Raw genomic sequence first — 14,274 nt, forward strand, 5'->3', positions numbered from 1 at the left:
CCTCCCAGTTCCCTGTGGTTCTGCGGTAATTAGCAAGAGCACCTGGGAAGCTCTAAGTGCTCCTTGAAAATTCAAGTGCCAAGTGATATCACTCCGTGACTTGAAAGGAAGGCGGATAACAAGGAGGGGCTGCTCTTGATGCCTTATGCACCCTCCGCGTCTGGGAATGGGCCCCTTCCTCACAGCGGTTGGCAAGTTTCGCCTTTGTCTGCAGCATTTGGGTGAGTAAGGTCTTGGGGCAGGAGCTTTGCAGGGCCCTGTGTGTGCACAGGCAGGTCAGATGATGACTGAGGAATGAGGTCCTCCTCAGTGGCCCTGACCCGTCTATGTTTGCTCCCAGAAGAACCTCGGGGCTGTGGTTCACTCTTTCCGCCACCTTGTCACTCACGGTCAAGGTGTTAAACCTGCCAGTGCCCTGCCTTCTTCCACATGGACTGCAGAAGTCTCACGATCTCTTTGTTGTCTCTGCCCCCCTTCTTATTGGGACATCCCTGGTGGCTCAGTGGGTAAAGACTCTGCCTGCAATGTCGGAGACCCAGGTTTGATCCCTGGGTCAGAAAAATCCCCTGGAGGAGGGCATGGCAATTCACTCCAGTATTCTTGCCTGGAAAATCCCATGGACAGAGGAGCTTGGTAGGCTATAGTCTAGAGGGTCCCGAAGAGTTGGACAAGATGGAAGCAACTGAATACCCACCACCCTTCTTATTACCACAGAAGGATTATCTTCTTCTTTTATTTATTTTTATTTGGCTGTGCTGAGTCTTAGTTGTGGCATGAGGAATCTTTAGTTGTGGCATGAGGAATCTTTAGTTGTGGCACGTGGGATCTAATTCCCTGACCAGGGATGGAACCTGGGTCCCCTTGCACTGGGAGTGCAGAGTGTGAGCCACTGGACCACCAGGGAAGTGCTGACTATAGAAGGAATATCTTCTGAAAACGTGTACATAGGTCATTCCTCAGCAGATGACCCTCCCCTGCTGGCCCCAGGGCTACCAAATAACAGCCCAACTTGACAGCCTGGCTCTGAAGACCCTCCTGAGTCTGGGAGTTACTGTTCTCTTAAAAGTATCTTTTTCTTTTCTCCTTAATGAACTCTCTACTCTACCTTATTAGGCTCTTCCTGCTACCTTGAATGACCCTTCACTAAGTGTGTGTCACTTTCCTTGCTTGTGTAATAAGGTAACAATCCTTACCTCACCTGGAAAAAGCAGTCGGGTAAATGGAATAGCTTATAGAAAGAGTCTAGTGCAGTGCCTGGAGCATTCATGTGATAGCAAAATAACGGTCATTGTTATTATAGTCTCTCCTTCATGGCTCAGCCTGAGAACTGTTTCTTTTCGGATGGTGTTCTCTTTGGGCTGATGGGCTGCCCTTGTGGCTCAGCTGGAGACCTGGGTTCGACCCCTGGGTTGGGAAGATCCCCTGGAGAAGGGAAAGGCTACCCACTCCAGTATTCTGGCCTGAAGAATCCCATGGACTGTATAGTCCCTGGGGTAGCAAAGAGTGGGACACGACTGAGTGACTTTCACTCACTCCTAGTCCTTGGCCTTGGGGATTTTTTTCCTTCCGCTGAAATCTCAAAATGCTTAGTCTCCACATTACAGTTGTGTGCTCAGTCATGTCTGACTCTTTGCAACCCTTTTGACGATAGCCCTCCAGGCTCCTCCATCCATGGGATTCTCCAGGTAAGAATACTGGAGTGGGTTGCCATTTCCTTCTCCAAGGGATCTTTCCGACCCACGGATTGAACCCGCATCTCCTGTGTCTCCTACACTGCAGGCAGATTCTTTACCTGCTGAGCCATCTGGGAAGCCCCCATTATAATTTAGAATTATGTAAAAATTATCCTGAACTTAAGAGTTTGTATCAAGTCCAATTTATGTGTTTTTTTTTTTTTTTTCTGATTTGTTAAGCTTCAGATTCCCTTGTGCTGTATTTTTACTTTCTCTTTTCAATATGTCTCAGGCTACAACTTCCTCTGTGGGAAGAGCTCTCTGGGCTCCTGGCTCACCTTGGCCATGGCTCTACAGCACGGCTATTGTGACCGCCAATGTGCTCATGGAAGCAAGAGCCAGGGCAGATTCCAGGCTCCAGGGATGCAGAGACAGCCCCATGGCCAAGAAGGGGCAAGATGGAGACACAGCCTAGTTTTTCTGGGAAAGAGTTATCTTAAATAGCTGAAGCCCTGAAGGTAGTCACCAAAGAGTTAGGCCAGGGCAGTTTGCGGTCCCAAGCCCTGACCCGTGTCTGTCCTGCAAAGGTGGCCCTAGAGACAGAGGGTCACTGAGTTTGGACTTGGAGCTGGTCAAGACCAGACTTGCAGGACACTGCTCTGTTCCGGGTCTGTTGCTTCAGAACTAAGAAGAGGGACTGATGACATGAGATTTGCTGCCCGGAGGGGCCAGGTGACACAATGTGGGTGAACTTGGACCAACAAGAGGCAGGAGGCAGGAATGAGCCTGCAGATAAATTGTTCTCCTTCCCTCCCTCATCTGGTTCTTGGTCCCAGTTTCCATGCAGCATCAGGAGATAGTCCCTGCCAGTGGGCAGAATGGACTTTATAAGTAAAGGTCCACTTTCTACTTGGTGTATTTTTTATTCCATTCTCCTTTCCCCCTCCCTCTGACTGCCAATGCATTTCATTCCCCAGGTAAACATGCTGCAAATTTTGCCCGTTTGTTTCCTAGGGAACCCTACTGGAAAATTTTACTCATCATATTTCTCTTATTTCCTGGTCTCTCATCTCATCTGTTCTTTGTGTCTCCTCGGTTCTCCTCAATCCCTTTATTTTAAACAAGAATTCTGGGGAGGAGTCCCAGTGCTTCTTCATCTTTGGGGCTGATGTCCTTCATCTTTGGGGCTGAGTCAAAGTGGGGCAGTAGCTTTCTGAGTGGGATGCAGGATCCCGAGCTTAATAAAATAATGTGAGTGCACTCAACTTGAGGCAATCCTTTATATAAAAACTCATATTGGCCCCAAGGAATAATTTAGAGTCACTTCTATCACGTATGATGATTTGATTCATGCGTTTTCAACTGAGCTTTGCAGCCGTAACCCTAGTATAAGAGACCAGGAGGAGGTTGCTGCTGTCTGAGGGCTGGTGCCCTAAAAATAAGGCAGAGATGCTCTTCCTGCTCCTCCTGGAAGGTGCAGGGGGTGCTGGTTTTCCTGTGCTCTCCCAGTGCCTCTGTAGCGGGAGCAGGGCTAAATACGCTAAAAAAAATCCCTTCCATCTCAGCACTGGGGCCCTTCGTAAATGTCTAATGTGGCTACATAGCCACGTGTGTGTGTGTGTGTGTGTGTGTGTGTGTGTGTGTGTGTGTGTGTGTGTGACAGCAAGGCGGTGGGGGAGGCAGTGTGGTAGGTAGAATAATGGCCTTCCAAAATATCTATGTCTGAATCCCTGCAACCTGTGACTTAAGCTTACACGGCACAAGGGGCTTTGCAGTTGTGGTTGAGCTGAGGACCCTGTGGTGGGAAGGCTGTCTTGGATTGCTCAGGTGAACCCTAAATGCAATCACAGGTGTCCTCCTGAGAGGGAGTCAGGAGTATCAGAGTGAGAGAGAGTTGATGGTGCTATGCTGCTGGCTGTGAAGATGGAGGAAGCGGCCACGAGTCCACGAAGGCAGGCAACTCTTCAGGTGTTGGGAAACGCAAGAAAACTTTCCGGGCTTGCCCTGAGTGTCCAGAATGAACATACCCAGCTTCAGGAACTCCCTGTACCTTGTAAATGTGGACACAGACTAGAGGTAGGTCAAGATGGCTCCAAAGGCTTACTAGCTCGCACCACAAACGTGGGAAGGAAATCCTTCTCAAAGCATCCCACTCACCTCATTTTTATTCCTCCAGCAAAGCATCACTCTCTGTGCCGTAATCAGCTCTGTGGCCCAACTGTGCTTCAGTGCTTTATTACATCCTTGGACCTTACCTTGGACTTTATTTTTTGGGGCTCCAAAATCACTGCAGATGCTGACTGCAGCCATGAAATTAAAAGACGCTTGCTCCTTGGAAGAAAAGCTATGACTAATCTAGATAGCATATAAAAAAGCAGAGACATTACTTTGCCAACAAAGGTCCGTCTAGTCAAAGCTATGGTTTTTCCAGAAGTCATGTATGGATGTGAGAGTTGGACTATAAAGAAAGCTGAGCATTGAAGAACTGATGCTTTTGAACTGTGGTGTTGGAGAAGACTCTTGAGAGTCCCTTGGACTGCAAAGAGATCCAATCAGTCCATCCTAAAGGAAATCAGTCCTGAATATTCATTGGAAGGACTGATGCTGAAGCTGAAATTCCACTACTTTGGCTACCTGATGCGAAGAGCTGACTCATTTGCAAAGACCCTGATGCTGGGAACGATTGAGGGCAGGAGGAGAAGGGGACGACAGAGGATGAGATTGCTGGATGGCATCACCGACTCAATGGACATGAGTCCGAGTAAATTTCAGGAGTTGGCAATGGATAGGGAGGCCTGACGTGCTGCAGTCCATGGGGTCGCAAAGAATCAGACACGACTGGGTGACTGAACTGGACCTTAGCAGGGTCCGAATGGGAGAAGAGGAGCCTTGGGCTCCCCTAGAGGTCAGAATGTGTATGGCCAACTATGCTAAGTACCCTGAGAAACTCCTGGAATTTCAGAGGATGAATGGACCCCTGGAGTGGGGATGTATCAGGAGGTCGGTGGGCCACCGAAGCTTTCATGAGGAAGTGAATGACTTGTGCTCAAAGGATAGGGAAGTATAATTGAGCAGAGATGAGGGGGTGTGTGTTCACAGGTACAAAAGTGAGAATCTGTATCTTAGTGTCCTCATCCTAAACTATTTTTATCTGACTCTGCAAATGCATATTTTCTTATCTGATTTGAGTCTTTCTGAAAACATGACTATTTATAGGATAGTTCTGTAGCTGACATATTTAGATGGAGTAAAACATGATTATGCTGAGAAATTGGGGACAATTAGGGTATAGATATGCTCTTAATCCTTTTTAATTGGAAGCCCCTGAGGGAATACAGCTGTCTCCGGTCCTTTATTCACCTGCAGATTAAATGGACAGATATTAATTGAATAATGAAACATCTGCAAGGTGGTGAGGCTTGCGGTGGTTCGCTATAATTTTACTATCTATGGGCTAACATGATAACCAGCAGCAGGAGATAAAGCAGATGGACTCAGATCCCAAAAATTCATTCTCTGAGTAGTCTGCAATAACACCTGCTCCTAGTAGTGAAAGGGTAGATGACGTGTAGATTTTTAATATTAGTAGATTTTTCTTCTAAAAAATTTGAATTAAACCCCAATACACTGAGTGTGGCTCAGTGGTAAAAAATATGCCTGTCAATACAGGAGATGCAGGAGATTCAGGTTTGATCCCTGAGTCAGGAAGATCCCCTGGAGGAGGAAATGGCAACCCACTCCAGTATTCTTGCCTGGGAAATCCCACGGACAGAGAAGCCTTGTGGGCTACAGTCCATGGGATCACCAAGAGTCGGATACAACTGAGCACGCATGTGCATGGCACATCTGAGTGTGGAAGTGACCAAGTATAAGTTGTCATAATCTTAAGTAAAGTATTCAGTAATTAAGAATCTACATAGAGGGATTCCCTGGGTGTGAGATTTCATAAACTAGGGAAATATTCTGGGGCAGATTGTCCGGGATGACATTGTTCACATGACAAGGCAGTAACTGTTATAGATTGTGCTAGAACAGGTTTTTATAGAACAGTCTCAGTTCAGTTCAGTTCAGTCACTCAGTCGTGTCTGACTCTTTGCGACCCCATGAATCTCAGCACGCCAGGCCTCCCTGTCCATCACCAACTCCTGGAGTTCACTCAGACTCACATCCATCGAGTCAGTGATGCCATCCAGCCATCTCATCCTCTGTTGTCCCCTTCTCCTCCTGCCCCCAATCCCTCCCGGCATCAGAGTCTTTTCCAATGAGTCAACTCTTCGCATGAGGTGGCCAAAGTACTGGAGTTTCAGCTTTAGCATCACTCCTTCCAAAGAAATCCCAGGGCTGATCTCCTTCGGAATGGACTGGTTGGACCTCCTTGCAGTCCAGGGGGACTCTCAGGAGTCTTCTCTAACACCACGGCTCAAAAGCATTAATTCTTCGGCACTCAGCTTTCTTCACAGTCCAACTCTCACATCCACACATGACCACAGGAAAAACCATAGCCTTGACTAGATGGACCTGTAGGTATTTTCCTTTCTTTTCCTTAGTGCATGTGTGATCCCACTTTTCCTTGTTTACAACATTGTCTAGTTTCTTGGGTTTCCTACAGAATGATCATCTCTTTCAGTAGGGGATACAATCTGAGCTACTGTGAATCATGACCATTTTTTTCAGTGGGCTCAGCTGACGATGGCGAATCGATAAGGGAAGAGCACACCTGCAAACACAGGTGAAAGGAGTTGGGCATCCGGGAGAGAAGGGGCATCGGAGCTCAGCGTTGGCTGTGACGGGAGAACATGACTGCGGCCCTGCATCATAGTTCAAGGCTTGGATGGCTTGTCATTTCAGGGACTTAGGTAGCTGGCAGCAGAAAATGACTGTAGCTAATAAAGGGGAAATGTATTGGAAAGATATGGGATGCCCACAGAACTAGAGGAAAGGATAAAGTAAGTCATAAGCAGGACAAACTCTGAGCAGAGTTGGAGAAGTGATAGGCAGTGTCTATGGGGGCATCTTTGGGTTAAATCTATTGTTTCAGTTGTTTTCTCTTGTTGAATCTGCCTGCACAAAATCTGCAGAGAAGGCAATGGCACCCCAATCCAGTACCCTTGCCTGGAAAATCCCATGGACGGAGGAGTCTGGTGGGCTACAATCCATGGGGTCACAAAGAGTCGGACACGACTGAGCGACTTCACTTTCACTTTTCACTTTCATGCATTAGAGAAGGAAATGGCAACCCACTCCAGTGTTCTTGCCTGGAGAATCCCAGGGATGGGGGAGCCTGGTGGGCTGCCGTCTATGGGGTCACACAGAGTTGGACACGACTGACGTGACTTAGCTGCAGCCACACAAAATCTGAGTCTTGAGTAGGAGTGGGGAGAACCTGGCTTTGGTGTATCTCACCTTGGTCCAGGGAGGGAATGGGACCTTGAATAATAAACAGCTTTGTCAAAAGCATCAGCCCTAGAAAAATTCTATCCCAAGGAGGAGGGAAGGCAAGGCATTGCACCCCAAATTGGCGAGATGACAGACACCATCTCCAGATAGCTAGAAGTCCTCTAGTGTTTCAAATGGGAGGACAGTTTTGTCTACTCACTTTCTTCATAAACTTCAGGGTTTCTGAACAAATTTGTCAAGGCTAAAGCATGAGAGTGCCTGTAAACTCAGTAATAAACACTAGAGCAGAGGCTCTGATGACTCTGGTTCATGACTTTATCTTCATTCTGAAGCACAGGAAGGTAAATGACATCTTATATAACAAGTTCCAAGTTTTTAAGAGAAATTTGCATCAGATTGTACACAGGGTCAATGTATTATAGTGAGAAAAGCCTGGACTTTTGGGGTGGAGGGATTTATCAAGCTGAGTTTGTTTTTTGGGATCAATTCTTTCCTTTATAATATGAAATTAAGAATAGGAAATGATATTTCATAGGGACGTTGTAAGATATGTGAAGCTCTTGGTATATATTAAACCTTTAACAAATATTAGCTTCCTTCTCTCCCACTGTGTGTGTGTTTCTCTTTTTATATGAATCATATGTACTAATGTAGCTTTCCTTTTCCTGTAGTGAGCTGAAAAGCAATTATATTCCATTTTATTTTTCTGCTTTAGAGCTGTTGTTGATAACTGGTGGAAATAGCAGATGAGGCTGTGTCTATCCCAGGATTAATATTACAAAGGTACACTCATCTTTCCCTTAATTGTAGATGAGGCTATTTATATACCTGGTTGCCTTAAACATCTCAAATAGCAATGACCAGCTATAGTTTAAAGGCAAAATGAAATCCTCTGTGGATTTTTATCATACCTAGAAGCAAAATCATCTAGTTATGAGTGCATGGTTGGGCAAAATAAAAGAAATATCTTAGAAGACCTAAATTGCACTGAATGGAATTTTGTGTCATCCATCACAATTTAAGTATACGAAAAGATTTCTTTTTATTTGCTCAACCAGTGCCTTGTTGAGGTGAGTATTCCAAATGTTTGAATGAGGCTGAAAGTAGAAATTGGCATAGAAATGAACAAGAAGCTGTTTATAGAAGCCTCTGGAGGGAGAAGAAGGGAGAAACAGTACTGGGACATGTAGGAGGAAGAATGAGTCATCTTGGAAAATACAGTAAACAAAATTCACCCCTCAGCCCCTGCCCATGGCAGAAATTAACCCCAGGGGACCCAGAGTATGGAGAATGGCCTTCAACATCAGAATATAATAGAATTTGAATTCTAGCCTTGATATATTGGCTCTGGATATATTTCTCAGCCTCTCTGATTTTCATTGTTCTCATCTGTAAATATTAATAATAGGCTAAATATTAATAATAACTGTATTTACAGGGTTATTGTGAGGATTAAGTGGGAAGGTAAGGGACTGGAGTGATCAGAAGAGGCAAAACATTGATAACTGATGCTATGGAACTAATTTAATACATGAAATAAGATATGTGTTCTAGTATACAAAGTATGCATTCATTAAGAATATACTTGAAAATTATGCAATTGCATATAATTGATAATCTTATTAGTTTTCCACATACTAATACTGAACCTTAATGTGATATAACATAAAAGAAAAAACAAGGACTCTTGGGTGCAGACAGACTTCAGGCTCTTCTGTTTAGAAACTGAGGGGTTTAGACAAGTCACTATAGCTTACTGATCTCAGAGGGGATAAAAAAACTTAGAGTTTTGGATGATTATAAAATAACCAATGAAAATTGTCTGAGTATATGCAGTGTGCAATAAACACTAGTTCTTTTCTCCTGTGATATAATTTGGAGACCATCATAATTCTGTTATATCTCATAGTCACCTCAGAATATGGACAGCATATAGAATCTTACAAATGGCATACAAGACAATCGCAGAATATAAAATTTAAAAGTAAATCTGGTGAAAATGTAAACACCACGGATTGATGTGCCAATACTTTCTGAAGCATACTGGTTAAGTAAATTGTTAATTTCTGTGGTAGCTAGACCCTCATTACCTTGGAAAGGAGAGGCTCTTCATTTATAGGCAGTTTTAATGTCAGTTCTCTGTACTGAACTGAAACCTCCTCTTGGCAATTTTCCCTCTCTAGCCAGAGTTCTAGACCCTGACGAGCCCTTGGTACATTTCAGGTCTGCTCTCATAGAATAGCACCTGGCCTGTATTGAGTATTCTCTGAGTGAACAAGTGAACAAATGAACCAATGAATGAATGAATGAGACAAGAAATGAGAGCCGACTAACAGTTTTCATGCTTTACCTATTTGGGGAATGTTAGCATGCTTTCTTTTGCATTAAATTATATAGTATAATTCATGGTACAATAATGAAAGTAAAATCATTGAGTTTTATTAGTTTACTTCAGTTGCTCAGTTGGGTCCAAGTCTTTATGACCTCATGGACTGCAGAAAGCTAGGCTCCCCTGTCCATCACCAACTTCCAGAGCCTACTCAAACTCATGTCCATCAAGTTAGTGATGCCATCCAACCACTTCACCCTCTGTTGTCCTGTTCTCCTCCTGCCCTCAATCTTTCCCAGCATCAGGGTCTTTTCAAATGAGTCAGTTCTTTGCATCAGGTGGCCCAAGTATTGGAGTTTCAGCTTTAGCATCCATCCTTCCAATGAACAGCCAGGACTGATTTGCTTTAGGATGGACTGGTTGGATCTCCTTGCAGTCCAAGGGATTCTCAAGAGTCTTCTCCAACACCACAGTTCAAAAGCATCAGTTCTTCGGCACTCAGTGAGAACCCCATGAACAGTATGAGTTTTATAGAATAGTGTTAATATTTATTATAGGAACAAGGCTGTACACAATTGTGGAAGAAGCTGAAGGTGTAAAGATTTGAAGGGAGGAGTTGGAGGATCAGAGAAACATCACTCACCAGACCTTCTGAAACACTGGCACAAGTGGACCATGAAGGGCTGGAAAGGAATATGAGAAGGCAGGGGTGTCACCTGAGGAGGGAGCCTGGTGGAGGCGTCTAAGGCAGGCTGCCACCTCTGCATCTGGTAGGTGGCCTGGATTGGCTGTTGGTCAGGGGGTCAGTGTATTAGTAAGGGTTCTTCAAAGGAACAGAACCAATGGGAGAATATATGTGTATATATATATATTATGTATGTAATAAGTATATGTCAGATATTCAGATGACACCGCCCTTATGATTGAATGGAACTGAACTGAATAAGTATATGCATAATATACTTATTATACATAGATGTATGTATAGATTTATTATATATACATATGTGTGTTTATATATAAAGGTTTATTACAGGGGATTGGCCCACGTGATTGTGAATACTGGGAAGTCTAAACTCTGTGGTGTGTCAGCAGGCTTGAGACCCAGGGGAGCTGATGGTACCATCCGAGTCTTAAGGCAATCTTCTGGAGAATTTCCTCTTTTCAAAAGTTCCTCAACCAAAAAGGCCAGTCTTTTTGTTCCACTTAGGCCTTCAACTGATTGGATGAGGCCCACCCATATTATTATTCCCTAAAGGATACAAAGACTCATTGGTCACTTAATCCATCTCCAGGTGATGTTGTTCCTTTTCAAGCTGTGTCATGCTCTTACTTTGATATACTGTAAGTTAAATACTGAGATAAAAGGCTAAGCAGCTATTGAATGTCTGATGATAGATATTAAGGTAATGAGGGATGGGGGAAATAACTGGTTAATATATGCATAAACATTTATACCAAAGTAAGAAAAGCAGTGCTCAAATTACTGTGTTTCTATCACAACTCAGGCGGGCCTGAGTGGTGTTTACAATTTTCTTCTTCCTCTCTCCATTCTAGCTGGTCCAACAAAGGGCACAATATTCATAAAATACAACAAAATGGAACAAACTACTGATGCACAAAACAACGCGATGCTGAGTGAATGAAGCCAGACCCCAAAGAGTATGTACTACATGATTTCACTTACATGGAATTCTAAACACACAAAACTAATCTTTGATGGTAGAAATCACCAGAGTGTTTTCTTGGGGGTTGGGGTTGACTGGGAAGGGGCATAAGAAAAATTTCTGGGTGATAGAATATTCTAATGTTAAGTGTACAGTTGACACAGGTGTATGCATTTGTTAAAACTAATCAAACTGCACTATATGTAAATTATATTTCAATAAAATGAGTAAAACGTTCACCCAGCTGGTGTGAAGAGGAGAGTCAGAAAGAAAGTGGATATGATTGGAATGCTGGTGGGTGCTGGAGATACTGCTCTGTAGCCTCGTTCACTATATTTTACCCCAATAATGTCCAACAAGGCACCTGCTGAGTTGTCCAGTGGATGAGCCAAGAGAGCCCAAGTCAAGAGCTCCCGTGTGTGGGGTAGGAAAAAGCCACCGAAAGTTGTCTGCCACCTTTCTGTCTGCCTCCTGCCTCTGTCCAAGGTGGACTTGGGCATTCTGGGACAGAGCTCATGGACCTAGAGACCTGAGTTGGGTCTAGAGGAAGTCAGGCATGGAGGCTGACTTCTAGCTGCCTCTTCCAGCTGGCAAGGCAATGAACCCCACCCACTGTCATAAATCATTCCAAGGGAGAAAGGGGTTGGAGAAAAGGCTTGGAATGACCAAGTTTAAATCTTGAATTGCTGCATTTAAAAATGGCAGTGATAGAGTTCACCTTGAGTGGCAAGAGTAGGTGCCAAAGAGAATTGAGCTTTCAGGAGCCAAGCTGATTTTACTTAAAAAGAAGTGAGTAAAATTATGCTCCTGTTTATCTCAGGGGTTTACTCATTACAAGTGGGTATAGACTGCTCACACCGGGTCCATTGTAGATGCCAATGGTCATTTAAGACTCTTCCTCTCTCTTTCCCTCACCCAAATCAACTGTAACAACTTAAGGCTATAAATGTAAAAGTACATCACCTGCCATTAGTAACGTGGGCTCAACTGAGGCCACAGGGAAGAACACCAAGACAGAAAATGTATTAGTTCCTTAGTTCAGTCGCTCAGTCGTGTCTGACTCTTTGCGACCCCATGAATCGCAGCATGCCAGGCCTCCCTGTCCATCACCAACTCCCGGAGTTCACTCAGACTCACATCCATCAAGTCAGTGATGCCATCCAGCCATCTCATCCTCTGTCGTCCCCTTCTCCTCCTGCCCCCAACTCCTCCCAGCATCAGAGTCTTTTCCAATGAGTCAACTCTTCGCACGAGGTGGCCTCATGCGAAGTACTGGAGTTTCAGCTTTAGCAGCATTCCTTCCAAAGAAATCCCAGGGCTGATCTCCTTTAGAATGGACTGGTTGGATCTCCTTGCAGTCCAAGGGACTCTCAAGAGTCTTCTCCAACACCACAGTTCAAAAGCATCAATTCTTCGGCGCTCAGCTTTCTTCACAGTCCAACTCTCACATCCATACATGACCACTGGAAAAACCATAGCCTTGACTAGACGGACCTTTGTTGGCAAAGTAATGTCTCTGCTTTTGAATATGCTATCTAGGTTGGTCATAACTTTCCTTCCAAGGAGTAAGCATCTTTTAATTTCATGGCTGCAGTCAGCATCTGTAGTGATTTTGGAGCCCAAAAAAATAAAGTCTGACACTGTTTCCACTGTTTCCCCATCTATTTCCCATGAAATGATGGGACCAGATGCCACGATCTTCGTTTTCTGAATGTTGAGCTTTACGCTAACTTTTTCATTCTCCACTTTCACTTTCATCAAGAGGCTTTTGAGTTCCTCTTCACTTTCTGCCATAAGGGTGGTGTCATCTGCATTTCTGAGGTTATTGGTATTTCTCCTGGCAATCTTGATTCCAGCTTGTGCTTCTTCCAGCCCAGCGTTTCTCATGATGTACTCTCTGCATATAAGTTAAATAAGCAGGGTGACAAGATGCAGCCTTGACGTCCTCCTTTTCCTATTTGGAACCAGTCTGTTGTTCCATGTCCAGTTCTAACTGTTGCTTCCTGACCTGCATATAGGTTTCTCAAGAGGCAGATCAGATGGTCTGGTATTCCCATCTCTTTCAGAATTTTCCACAGTTTATAGTGATCCACACAGTCAAAGGCTTTGGCATAGTCAATAAAGCAGAAATAGATGTTTTTCTGGAACTCTCTTGCTTTTTCGATAATCCAGCAGAAGTTGGCAATTTGATCTCCGGTTCCTCTGCCTTTTCTAAAAGCAGCTTGAACATCTGGAAGTTCATGGTTCACATATTGCTGAAGCCTGGCTTGGAGAATTTTGAGCATTACTTTACTAGTGTGTGAGATGAGTGCAATTATGCGGTGGTTCAAGCATTCTTTGGCATTGCCTTTCTTTGGGATTGGAATGAAAACTGACCTTTTCCAGTCCTGTGGCCACTGCTGAGTTTTCCAAATTTGCTGGCATATTGAGTGCAGCACTTTCACAGCATCATCTTTGAGGATTTGAAATAGCTCAACTGGAATTCCATCACCTCCACTAGCTTTGTTCGTAGTGATGCTTTCTAAGGCCCACTTGACTTCACATTCCAGGAGGTCTGGCTCTAGCTCAGTGATCACACCATCGTGATTATCTTGGTCGTGAAGATTTTTTTTGTACAGTTCTTCTGTGTATTCTTGCCACCTCTTCTTAATATCTTCTGCTTCTGTTAGGTCCATACCATTTCTGTCCTTTATTGAACCCATCTTTGCATGAAATGTTCCCTTGGTATCTCTAATTTTCTTGAAGATATCTCTAGTCTTTCCCATTCTGCTGTTTTCCTCTATTTCTTTGCATTGATTGCTGAGGAAGGCTTTCTTATCTCTTCTTGCTATTCTTTGGAACTCTGCATTCAGATGCTTATATATTTCCCCTTTTCCTTTGCTTTTCGCTTCTCTTCTTTCACAGCTATTTGTAAGGCCTCCCCAGACAACCATTTTGCTTTTTTGCATTTCTTTTCCATGGGGATGGTCTTGATCCCTGTCTCCTGTACAATGTCACGAACCTCCGTCCATAGTTCATCAGGCACTCTATCAGATCTAGGCCCCTAAATCTATTTCTCACTTCCACTGTATAATCATAAGGGATTTGATTTAGGTCATACCTGAATGGTCTAGTGGTATGTATAGATTTACAAAAATTAAAATGCTGTGATATTTAGAAATATGAAATTACCCATGGAAAGCAATTCCTGCAGTTGTAAACTGAAAGA

At 44.0% G+C, this 14,274-nt stretch overlaps 1 long non-coding RNA gene across 1 annotated transcript; it reads left to right on the forward strand.

Moving 5' to 3' along the window:
• Positions 1-63: 63 nt before the first annotated feature.
• On the forward strand, positions 64-11,310 carry LOC129644714 (uncharacterized). Its single transcript, XR_008710950.1, has 3 exons — positions 64-221; positions 9,957-10,169; positions 10,957-11,310. It is a non-coding gene; the product is annotated as an uncharacterized LOC129644714 (long non-coding RNA).
• The last annotated feature ends 2,964 nt before the right edge of the window (positions 11,311-14,274 follow it).

This window comes from Bubalus kerabau, chromosome 2, assembly GCF_029407905.1.
Source record: "Bubalus kerabau isolate K-KA32 ecotype Philippines breed swamp buffalo chromosome 2, PCC_UOA_SB_1v2, whole genome shotgun sequence".
NCBI classification, from domain to species: domain Eukaryota; kingdom Metazoa; phylum Chordata; class Mammalia; order Artiodactyla; family Bovidae; genus Bubalus; species Bubalus kerabau.